The sequence below is a fragment of the Xyrauchen texanus genome, chromosome 5 (genome assembly GCF_025860055.1).
Source record: "Xyrauchen texanus isolate HMW12.3.18 chromosome 5, RBS_HiC_50CHRs, whole genome shotgun sequence".
NCBI classification, from domain to species: domain Eukaryota; kingdom Metazoa; phylum Chordata; class Actinopteri; order Cypriniformes; family Catostomidae; genus Xyrauchen; species Xyrauchen texanus.
This window is the reverse complement of record NC_068280.1, coordinates 7,639,648-7,651,754: the sequence shown is the minus strand read 5'-3', so window position 1 is coordinate 7,651,754 and position 12,107 is coordinate 7,639,648. Positions and strand designations below refer to the sequence as shown.

Below are 12,107 nucleotides of genomic sequence, written 5' to 3'. Positions count from 1 at the left end.
TGAGATGTTACCTCTGATTGGTCAATGACACATGGCAGCCACAAAAAGATAAAACATTCTTGTAAACATTGCTGACAAGAAAAGCCACCTTCATTCTGCCACCTCTCCCATTGAAAATGAGTAGAGACATATTTCATTTGTAAATATCGTATACATGATATGCAAATCTATAACGCTTAATCCACTGTTTACATACCGTCTTTTTGTTTGTGTTTGCATCAAGTCATTATGTTGTCCTTTATTCATATCAGATATAGTGTACACTCACTGAGCACCTTATAGGAACATCTGTACACCTACTTATTCATGCAATTATCTAATCAGCCAATTGTGTTTGGCAGTGCAATACTTAAAATCACACAGATACGGTTCAGGAGCTTAAGTTAGATAATTGGTGCCAGATGGGCTGGTCTGAGTATTTCTGTAACTGCTGATCTTCTGGCAGGGGTGGACAGGCCATTGGGAGAAATGAGACTTTTCCCGGGGGGCCAGCCATTAAACACCGCTGTGTTATGTTGAACGGGCCATGACAGTCTGAAGAGGGCCATGATATACCGAATATGCAATATCCCGCTCAACAACTTGCGACACCACTACCCCTCACTCAACAACTTTTGGGCCAGTTTCCAAATAAAATCCAGGGCCGATTTCTCTTCCCAGTCTGCCCCTGTCTTCTGGGATATTCAAGCACAAAGGTCTCTAGAGTTTATTCAGAATGGTGCCAAAAACATAAAACATCCAGTGAGTGGCAGTTCAGCAGACGGAAAAGCCTTGTTGATGAGAGAGGTCAACAGAAAATGGCCAGACTGGTTTGAATTGACAGAAAGGCTATGGTAACTCAGATAACCACTCTGTACAATTGTAGTGAGCAGAATAGCATCTCAGAAGTTGAACCTTGAGGCGGATGGGGTACAACAGTAGGGCCATAGTGTTCTTCATAAAGTGCTCAATGAGTGTACAGCCACACAAAAGCCAAACCTCATTGGTGCTAAATGCATCTGTGACTAGTGCTCAAATCTCATGCATGTCTGTGCTATATAAATTAAGAATGTTTAGTAAAAACTTATATATTATATTTTTTCTGCATATTTTTTTAAATAGTTATGAATCCTTCTAAAATTGAATCAAATCAAATTGTGACCAAATGTCATATTTCACTATGCATTGTAATTGTTAGCTAAAGAATCATAAACAAATTGTTGTCAGTGCAAATATTTATACCCCTAATAAGCATGTGCACCAACTGCTGCACCAAGGCTCTGACCTCTTATGTAGAATTTATGTCATACTTACAAAGATCTTATACTTAGCACATTAGGTGTTTACGTAGCACTTTGCTGTTGCTCTTGAGTCTCTTGGTGTAAAAGCTGAATGTGTTCTTGAGTGTTTACCAGCGAGAGAGTAATGTTTTTTATTACAATGACAGAGTGTGTTATGTAGAGAAGAATGAGATGGGGGTTGAAGGGAGATGGAGGGTAGTGTGGCAAGAAGGAAATAAACATGATAAAGGGAGAGAGAGGGATTGATGGTGCAACTGAGCTACATAGGCTGCCAAAACCGTAGAAATAAATTAAAAGGAGTGCAGGCCCAGCAAAGGAAGTTTGTTTTTCTGTGACGTTTGTGCCAAGTTGAAAGATCTGCTGTCTTGTCGCCACCAAACTCAAAACTTCAGCCAAAAGTGGAGTGCACATGGAGCTGTGAGAACCAAAGCAATGCTTACTCATTCAAATTTCACTTCTAGGAATGTAATGGGTTCAATACAAGTTAAGCTCAATCGACAGCATTTGGGGCCTAATGTTGATTGCCACAAAAATATTTCAAACTCGTTCCTCATTTATTAAAAAACTAAATTGATGTTAAATATCGCACTTACAATGGGCCAGTCCATAAACTAAAATACACATTGTTTCAAATGTATAGCCACAAGACATTAACATTATGTGTGTAAACATGATTTTAGTGTGATAAAATTGCTTAAAACCTAATCTGAGTAAAGCTATATCCAATATTACAACTTTGTTGCCATGACGATGCAACATTGTAACGTGATTTTATCACACTAAAAACAAGTAGAACATTAATTTTACTGCACTAAAATAAAATGCCAAAAATAAAAAAACAGAATAGGATATTGAGATATATATAATATATGGAAGCGCAGCGTATATCTAGCGGGAAGACTAGCAGCTGTACATCATCACATCATTAGCTGGGTAATTCCTAGCCAATCGCATGTAAGCCATTGCTTTATAAGTCTGCTCACAATCTATCACATTGCTGTTTCAGTGTGCTAACACGGCAACCTCCACCATCTCACCACCACCAGTTGAGCCCTGTCCCGCATGGGGGTAGCCTCCACGCCCCTGCCTCCTATCTCCGGCAGGACATGACGGTTCCGGGTACAACTCCCTCTGACCGCCGGATGGGGCCTACGCCAAAGAGAGAGACATTACTTTCTGTTTTACATTTATCAGATAAATGGCATCTTAAACTTCACTCAAGTCTGCGTGTCTTCCCGATAGAAATAGAGTTATAAGCACTCCAACACAAAAATAAAAAATTCTGAATCACACTATTGGCAGTAATGCAACAAGGGGTGCTGAAGTCAACTGAATTTAGTAATAGTCCTACTATCTCTAAAAAATACAATTATTACACCACCACCTTTCTAAGGTTATGTTTTACCAGTAGTTCTGGTCCAAAATGATTGGTGAAAATTGTCATTTTGAGTCCCCTCTTCAAAATATTGGATTACACTGTAAATAATGATCCATAGCATTGAGTATTATGCTTTAATCATCATTTATGTTTATCTTTCTTCAGAAAAAGTATTAACAAAATCACAAATATTAGCCAGCGAAATTTCTGAAATTTGGCTTATTTGACATGGAATAAGCCAGTGTCATCTGTCACTGTAAACTCCCTCATAGGGCAAAGAGGTAAATGTCATGTTTTTCTCTCCTGCAAGAGAGTTAATACATGTTCTTCTTTCAGCAGGGAAGCGCTGTTTGAGGAAAAGGCAACTGATTGTGTGTTTTCTCTCCTTTTTGTTACTTATAGGGGTCAAGTTCAGCACTCAGCAGTGGGTAAAAAGCAGAGAAAGTAATTGCTAACATCATGGGGAATTGAGTACACCCTGGGATGGAAAGAGAATCTTATGTTGTTGTTTTTAGACACCCCCCACCAAACAGGGTGGTGGAATCACTTGGTTGTGTTGGTGGTTGCGACAGTTAAGAAATAGATTGCCAGCAAATGCACTTAGTCCCCTGACACCAGTTATTGTTTTTCTGTTGTCAAAATTAAGAAATGTACATTTGCCCCCTTTGCTCTCCTACTTGCATGCTATTTTGGGCTTGAATAAATGGCAATTTCTTGTTTAAATAAGTAGATGTATTTACGCTGTTGTGCTTGACTCTGTTGGGCTTTTACTTACAGTATGAAATCCTTTTGCATTCTACCGCTCTTTCGTTTTGCTTCTTTTAAGTGTTTTTGTTGTTGGAGTGTCTCAGTGGAACAGGGTGATATGAGGATTATGTGTCTCCAAAAATACATTACAAGGAGGGGGAAAAAGAATGATCTTTGAATGAAAGTCTTGTGGAATTGTGCTATATCTCATGGAAGTGTTTGTGTTTTTCAAAGGACATTTGTGCCCTCAAAATGGGCATAGGGTTCCACCTGGATTAATTTCCAAATATTTTCTCTATTAGCCTAAATAATGCAAATTTTTGAGCACTTGTGGCCATGTGTGTTAAACTTAAGGTTTTAAGGTGAATTTCACAAAGCCTTTCAAGAACATGTTCAGGTCATACTTAGCCCCAAAATCAGAAAAAAATGAATATAAAGTGGAAAAAAAAAATGCTAATTTATACAAATATTATATAACCATTAAGATTTTTTTTGTATCAGTAAATAACAATTATGCACCCCCCCCCCCCCTCAATTTTCTTTTCTGTAATTAAATATTAATCTTATTATCGCAATACAATTATTATTTTGATTTTGTATTATGGTATAAAGTATTTATTAAGGAAGCCCATTTCCACTACATGAAAAAATTGTCCTATAGTAAGTCATAATTATGAGATACTAAATCATATTTATGAGATTAAACGTAATAACTGAGATACAGAGTCTTATTTATGAGATAAAAAGTCATAACTGAGATACGATGTCATAAAAACAAGATTAAGTCGTAATTATTAGATTCAAAGTCATTTTTGAGATATAAAGACATACATATGATATAAAAAAATCTAGATTCGCAAGTTCAAATCCAGGTTGTGCTGAGTGACTCTAGCCAGGTTTCTTAAGCAACCAAATTGGCCCGGTTGCTGGGGAGGGTAGAGTCACATGGGGTAACCTCCTCATGGTCATGATCAGTAGTTCTCACTCTCAATGGGGTGCGTGGTAAGTTGTGTGTAGATCATGGAGAGTAGCATGAGCCTCCATGTGCTGCGAGTCTCCGCGGTGTCATACTGATAAGGAGCCATGTGATAAGATGCGCGGATTGGCGGTCTCAAAAGTGAGACTTGTCCTCCGCCACTCGGATTGAGGTGAGTAACCGCGCCATCAGGAGGGCCTACTAAGTAGTGGGAATTGGGTATTCCAAATTGTGGATAAAAGGGGATAAAAATGTTTTTTTAATTATTTGAATCTAATAAATATAACATTTAATTTAATAATTATAATTTGTATCATTTGATCTCAAAATTATGACTTAGAATCTAATAACTATGACTTTTCATTTCATTCAAAAATTTTAGCATCTCATAATTATGACTTGCCAAAGAACAATTTTTTCTCAATTTGGCAGAACTGGACTTCCATAATGTATACATAATCATACTCTTTATTGTCCGACATTAAATTTAGGCTGATTTTTAAAAATTTTTATTATAATAATTCTGTCCAGTCAGGATAGTTTTCAAAAAACACTTTCCCTTTATACATTTTATTTCAAATGATGCTATTTATTTCATGTAGAGTTCTGAAGAGTGCATATTTGTGTGTGTGTGTGTGTGTGTTTCTTTTCTTTTTTTTTAAATCACTCATTATGTTTGAAGTTGTTTTAAAGTTATGACAATATTCACACTGGTGTGGGCCATTTTCAGGATTTCGCCCAGGGCCCAACAAACCCACGGATCGGCCCTGTAAGTGTCTAGATTTTGACTCATGTCACCTTAGAATCATTTGTACACTCCCTTTTCACCCCTCTCTTACCTCTCATATCTGACCAACAAAATAGCAGTGCATCTCGAACCAGCATGCCCTTACTACAACAGTAAAGTGGCTGTGCAAGGATAAACCGTTGAATAGTGGTTACCTGCATTTGAACGATAAATCATTGCAGGTGATTTCATTGATCTACGGCAGTCAGTATATTCGATGGCAATTCAACCTGACCTAGAATTGCTACTTACAATATGGACTAAACCATCCGGTCGCATCAAAGCGGGGGAGGCGAGAACACATCAGCAATACTTGCTCGTTTCAGACTGGGGAAGCCATGTTCCTGCCGTGAGCTATTTTAATCACTTGTGTTACACTTCTCACCGTCGGATATTATTGCGCTTTGGGGAGTGAATCGCGCGCGCAGAGCCCCTTTGCACGGAATCGGACACCCCCGTGTGTTTTTGGCTGATCAACAATCGAACTGAACACTTTTCTTCATTAAAATCTAGCGGCTTTTCCTAACCACTGTAAAGGAAGGCAGTCCAGGGGATAAAGGAATTTCTCTGACAATTTAATACAGTATCCTTTCAATGCATTTTACACGCGCGTGGCTCATGCATTCCGCTTGCTTTCCAATGCATATATAGATATATCCACCGGTCATGTCATATTTACATATCTATGTCGATTATCAAAAGCATGGCCCTACAAGTGGTCCGATATTTTTACTCTTATAAAGATCTTTGTGTCTGTGCAACAATGTTGCAGCCAGCTGTGGTTATTATTTGATCCACTGCTATTTTTAACATCATGATGTGACCGATCACAGATCGCTCGCTCTGCAAATACACTACAGACCTCTAAAACTCTCGCAGCCAGTTTTGATTTAAAGCGTTTCTTCTGGTGGATCTGTGACACACAAGAGCCTGTTGGATTTTAAGCTCTCTCGCTTTGGCCAGGAGCTTGATAAAAAGCTCCCCTCCCCCAAGCTTTGGCGAAACAGGAACAACTTCTTTTAGAGGGAGCAAGAGAGAAAAAAGGTCTGCACAAGTTTGGGACGTCTTGGATCAGCCATGTACTTCGTTTGTACATTTTTACTCCGGAGCTGAGGTTTCTTTTTACTATTAATTATTGGGCTATACCTTGGATTGTCGTATCCCTTTGTCATCGAGAAGGATCGGGCGTTCATGCTCTTGAGAATGTTTCTTTGGAAAATGGGTTATTTACCTCTAGGATTACTATAATTGGGGGAACGCGCTCGCTTGTGGAATATCTTCACTTTTTTTTCCTAGCGAGAATGGAATTCGTGGAGCGCCGATTTATCGAGCTCTGACTTTTCAAGCAATTGCAAATCCAATGGGAGCGTGTTTATGTGGAATATCTGCTCAAAATGGGTAAGATTTGTTTCGCTTTCATTCCTTTGGTCCCACTATCTACTTTTCTGCCGTGCACGATGGCCGGCAGTAGCTAAACACGTTTGGCCTTTCTCCCATTGAAATCAGTTGCAAGATACATTTAGGAAACCCAAAATAATTACTTGTTTCAGCTTCCCCGAGTTTAGATATTTGAAATGGTAGAAATGCGCGTGCATTGTAAACAAAATATCTGTATGGTGCGACCCACCCCTGTATTTAAAATCATAGTAGTGCATGTATAACTTTTTGCAAATGCAATTAAAGCTGGAATTGCTAAAAGAAGCCTGTCGTTTCCCACCCCACCGTTTTTTGTTTGTTATTTCTTTCTTTAACGCTATACTGAATAAAACATAACTATTTCTGTATTCATGGTCTAGCCAATATAAACGTTTAAAACTCGCTTAAAAACTTTTGCATCGCTAACTTTGCTCGACATTTTTGTCTTTTTCGGGATTATCCACCAGGTTACAAGGAAGTTCTCGAGGCCGCTACATGTTGTTACAGTTCTCTATTGTTACCTCAAACATCGATAACTTTTGCTACGATGTTGTTGGAAGCCTCGTTTTGATAAATGGCAACCTGCTAAATGTGTTTACCGTCAAATGTAATTCGACTGCCGAAATAAACGGCGTTTTGGTCCTTATTTGCTTCCTCAATGTGCAGGTATCTCTGTGAGGTTACCCGAGAGAGGCCAGTTGTAGCTGTTGTTCGTGTGTTGGTGGTAGTTAACTCTGCCCGGGCCTGTTCAACAGTAGGGAGTGCAAATGTGCAAAAACATTTATTATTATTATTATTATTATTCAAGAAGCTGTCAAAAATGTGTCCTTAAAAGACATGATTTCAGGAAATCTTGGTTTTGTTTATGGTGAGTTGTCACAGTCAAGGAACCCAATACTTTGCCAATCTGAATATCTAGCATACTGATATTGATATTATTTTTATTGATTTATTTTTTTCAAAAGGAAAGCACTTGTTTGCTGGGTTTGGTTTGCCAAGAATGCATATACAACCTTAAACGCTTTATTTATAGGCATTGCAACCTCAGGTCACCCTGGTTTGAACTTCAATGACTTTTAGTGCATTAGGTACAAGCAGACCAGCCTCTTGGACTGCTGTAAACTCATAACTGCTGAGGCTTGGCAAATTAGTTAAACCATTAGGAATTCTGCTTATTAATAGTGCAATGTGCCATTTAGATGGAACCCAAGTGTGTTTAACGATGACTGAATGACAGATCAGAGCAATCATGAGTCAAACTTAAATGGCTCTGATTTGTGCCCAAAAAGAGGGTTGTAATGCAATGTTAACAGTGTGTTTCTCATAGTCAGGTCTGACCTTTAAGATACAGATAGATTTTGTGCATGCAACATAATTGCTGTTTGTTTGGGGAAACTACGAGCCAACCACTTTATTAATGCATTGCCATTTTTATTTGAAATAACTCCACTGTGCTTAAGGCACATTAAGGTACTTTAGGAAAAAAATGGCTGATTTATATACATAAAGATTCTTGTGTGCACATTTATCTGGTTGTCTGCCCCATAGCGAATCTATTCCTTTAACTAGTGAGTGTGTCTTTAGAGAATGGATTCCTTGTTTAACGTATCCACAAAGTGAGTCATGTAATTGCTGCTGTAGGTTTGGTTTTGTAGAGAATTAGCTTGTGGTGAAGTTCATTAGAACGATTGGATAGGCGGGAGGTTCTTGAGTTTCTTGGATTTATTCTGGCAAGTGTTCTATTCGTTTTGGCTTCGCTTCACCACAGCATTCGGCAATAATGCAAGGTATTTGTCCCAGGTCACTGTGCATTAAGAGAATAGTTGTAAGCCCAATTCACAACTTATTTAGGTAGTTCTGAAACCTGATGTACTGTGATATTGGAGAAAAGTTTGGGTTTTCTTTATTAAACCTTGGTTTCTTGCTGGTTTGTGGGAGTTTTATAGCAGCATTTGCTGATAATTAAATATTTTCGAGCAGCATTGCCATTGTTTGGAACCTCGTTTTAAAAATGGCTTCCTGGTTTTGCCCTCATTCTCACACTTTCCATGAAATATTGTCATCACTTTCTTGAGTTATATTCTTAGAATGAAGGCTCAAATAAGACAACCCTTCAACTACTGTACCACCATTTTCATGTGTTCTGTGGCCTTGTTTAGAGGTCGACTGACAGTGGATTTTGCCGATACGATAATTAAGGTGGCTGAAAGGGCAAGTAATTGATTAATCGGGCAATCATTTTTAAAATAAGTTCATAGTGTGAAAATATTTTCTTAGTCTTTCCTTACTATGAGAGGCACAGACATAGAGGCTACAAGCAGGGCTGGATTGGTACCTGTCATACCGGGCATTTTCCCGTTTGGCCGACGCACTTTGTGGCCGATCTGGGGTGGACTGGCCATCAGGAGAACCTTGCTGGCTGTGAAACGGGCCGAATGGGCCATGATGAGCTGAATTGAGCCAGCACGTTATGCAGAACGGCCACAAAATGGTGCCGCGATATGCCGCAGGGGGCAACCTTTGGGTCAATTTCTATGTAAATTCCCGGGACGATTTCTCTTCCCAGTCCACCCCTGGCTACAAGAGTACAAAAAGATTAAATCCAAATGCAGTTTATTGTTCAACCAAAATTCCAATAATGACCAGAAAAGATTTGGTGAATAACATGGGAATTTAAACGAGCCCAAAACACTCTAGGGGCTCTTATTTTGAAATGAAGACTTTGCTCCATTACAGATATTTTAGTATTTGCCAAATTGATTTTCATTACGTTTTTATTCACAAGTTGTACAGTACGTGCAGAAATGTTTCCATAGTCAAATTTTTCTTTGCATGCCCTCTCTTTAAGGAAACACTCTAATCAAAATGACAAATATGTGTTGAAGTGAGAATTAAAATCTGGATTAATATGGTCAGGTATAAAAAGATTTAGATACAGAAAATCCCCACGTGATTGTAAAAAAACAAACAAACAAACTCTGCAACCAATGGCATTGATTTTTGTTGATAACCAATAGTTCCAAAAAGCAACTATCGGCACAGATTAATTAGTAAAAACCAATATATCGGTCTATCTCTAGATTTTTTGTGTACCTTTGTGATCTGAAATCTCTTTCTCTGTCTCCACAGGTGTTCAGGTTGCGTCTGTGATCTCCTGAGCTCACTGGTTTAATCTACAAGAGAGGAGTCGCACACAAATTCACACTCACTATTTACAGTGGAAATTATTTTGCACACTCTTCAGATGAGGGAGAACTGGACATTTTGAAACCTGAGGGTCTTTCAAGGTAAGATAAATGGCATAATGTATTCACACATACACACTGGGATGTTTCACCATTTTTAATTATTTTTTTTAGTTCAAATCGTTTGTTAAAATCAAGACTATTCTCATTAGGTGACGTGACCACTGTTAATTTATTTATTATTTCTATTATTATATGTTTCTCTGGAATACTTAAAATTCTGAATAGTTGTGGCATTCTGCAGTCAAATATTTTTGTATGATAATCCCTGCTGGACTTCATAATTGACCATTGTCCCTGGCAACCAGTTTCCTACATAAATGTGCTACTTTCTAGTGATTTTCTCAAACTGGGGTACGTTTCCAACTATGGCAGCAAGATCCATCGTTACCAACATAGTTGAACGATTTTATGTTTCCTGCAAACAGCATCGCTGAGTTGTGTAGTTGGAACTACAGCTATCCACTTGTGGTTAGAAGCATAATTCCTTGTTAGTTTGCTGTGTGGACATCATTTGACTCCGCTGAGGCTTCTATATCTTTTATTCCATATGTTTTGCATTCTGTCAAGACTTTGACCATGTTTACATGCATTAGTAAACAATTTTATCCAGGTTTTTACCGAAAGCAGTGTTCTGAAACGTCATGTAACACGAGTGCAGCCGTGTAAGGGATTAAGCGCAAAAGTGCTCTATTGCACACTGTTTCTATTGGAGAATACGGCTTTTGCGTTTGTTAACGAAGAAGTTATGTTGATGTAAATAGTGCGCATGTGCATATGCTCAAGTGTGTCAAGGGAACATCAAAGTCTAATATACAGGTCCTTCTCAAAAAATTAGCATATTGTGATAAAGTTCATTATTTTCCATAATGTAATGATAAAAATTAAACTTTCATATATTTTAGATTCATTGCACACCAACTGAAATATTTCAGGTCTTTTATTGTTTTAATACTGATGATTTTGGTATACAGCTCATGAAAACCCAAAATTCCTATCTCAAAAAATTAGCATATCATGAAAAGGGTCTCTAAACGAGCTATTAACCTAATCATCTGAATCAACTAATTAGCTCTAAACACCTGCAAAAGATTCCTGAGGCTTTTAAAAACTCCCAGCCTGTTTCATTACTCAAAACCGCAATCATGGGTAAGACTGCCGACCTGACTGCTGTCCAGAAGGCCATCATTGACACCCTCAAGCAAGAGGGTAAGACACAGAAAGAAATTTCTGAACAAATAGGCTGTTCCCAGAGTGCTGTATCAAGGCACCTCAGTGGGAAGTCTGTGGGAAGGAAAAAGTGTGGCAAAAAACGCTGCACAACGAGAAGAGGTGACCGGACCCTGAGGAAGATTGTGGAGCAGGACCGATTCCAGACCTTGGGGGACCTGCGGAAGCAGTGGACTGACTCTGGAGTAGAAACATCCAGAGCCACTGTGCACAGGCGTGTGCAGGAAATGGGCTACAGGTGCCGCATTCCCCAGGTCAAGCCACTTTTGAACCAGAAACAGCGGCAGAAGTGCCTGACCTGGGCTACAGAGAAGCAGCACTGGACTGTTGCTGAGTGGTCCAAAGTACTTTTTTCGGATGAAAGCAAATTTTGCATGTCATTCGGAAATCAAGGTGCCAGAGTCTGGAGGAAGACTGGGGAGAAGGAAATGCCAAAATGCCTGAAGTCCAGTGTCAAGTACCCACAGTCAGTGATGGTCTGGGGTGCCATGTCAGCTGCTGGTGTTGGTCCACTGTGTTTTATCAAGGGCAGGGTCAATGCAGCTAGCTATCAGGAGATTTTGGAGCACTTCATGCTTCCGTCTGCTGAAAAGATTTATGGAGATGAAGATTTCATTTTTCAGCACGACATGGCACCTGCTCACAGTGCCAAAACCACTGGTAAATGGTTAACTGACCATGGTATTACTGTGCTCAATTGGCCTGCCAACTCTCCTGACCTGAACCCCATAGAGAATCTGTGGGATATTGTGATGAGAAAGTTGAGAGACGCAAGACCCAACACTCTGGATGAGCTTAAGGCCGCTATCGAAGCATCCTGGGCCTCCATAACACCTCAGCAGTGCCACAGGCTGATTGCCTCCATGCCACGCTGCATTGAAGCAGTCATTTCTGCAAAAGGATTCCCGACCAAGTATTGAGTGCATAACTGAACATAATTATTTGAAGGTTGACTTTTTTTGTGTTAAAAACACTTCTTTTATTGGTCGGATGAAATATGCTAATTTTTTGAGATAGAAATTTTGGGTTTTCATGAGCTGTATGACAA

The 12,107-nt window shown here is 39.1% G+C and overlaps 1 protein-coding gene across 3 annotated transcripts in view; it reads left to right on the top strand.

The window, feature by feature from the left end:
• The window catches only part of LOC127644026 (B-cell CLL/lymphoma 9 protein-like), a 157,384-nt gene that overhangs the window by 85,572 nt on the left and 59,705 nt on the right, over positions 1 to 12,107 (top strand). The window contains exons 1-2 of one of the 3 annotated variants that reach the window (XM_052127026.1): positions 5,639 to 6,566; positions 9,714 to 9,871. The gene's annotated coding sequence lies outside the window, so the exon portion shown is untranslated. Of the gene's footprint in view, positions 1 to 5,638; positions 6,567 to 9,713; positions 9,872 to 12,107 lie in introns of those variants that run through there. The other 2 variants (XM_052127024.1, XM_052127025.1) reach the window with 2 other exon arrangements.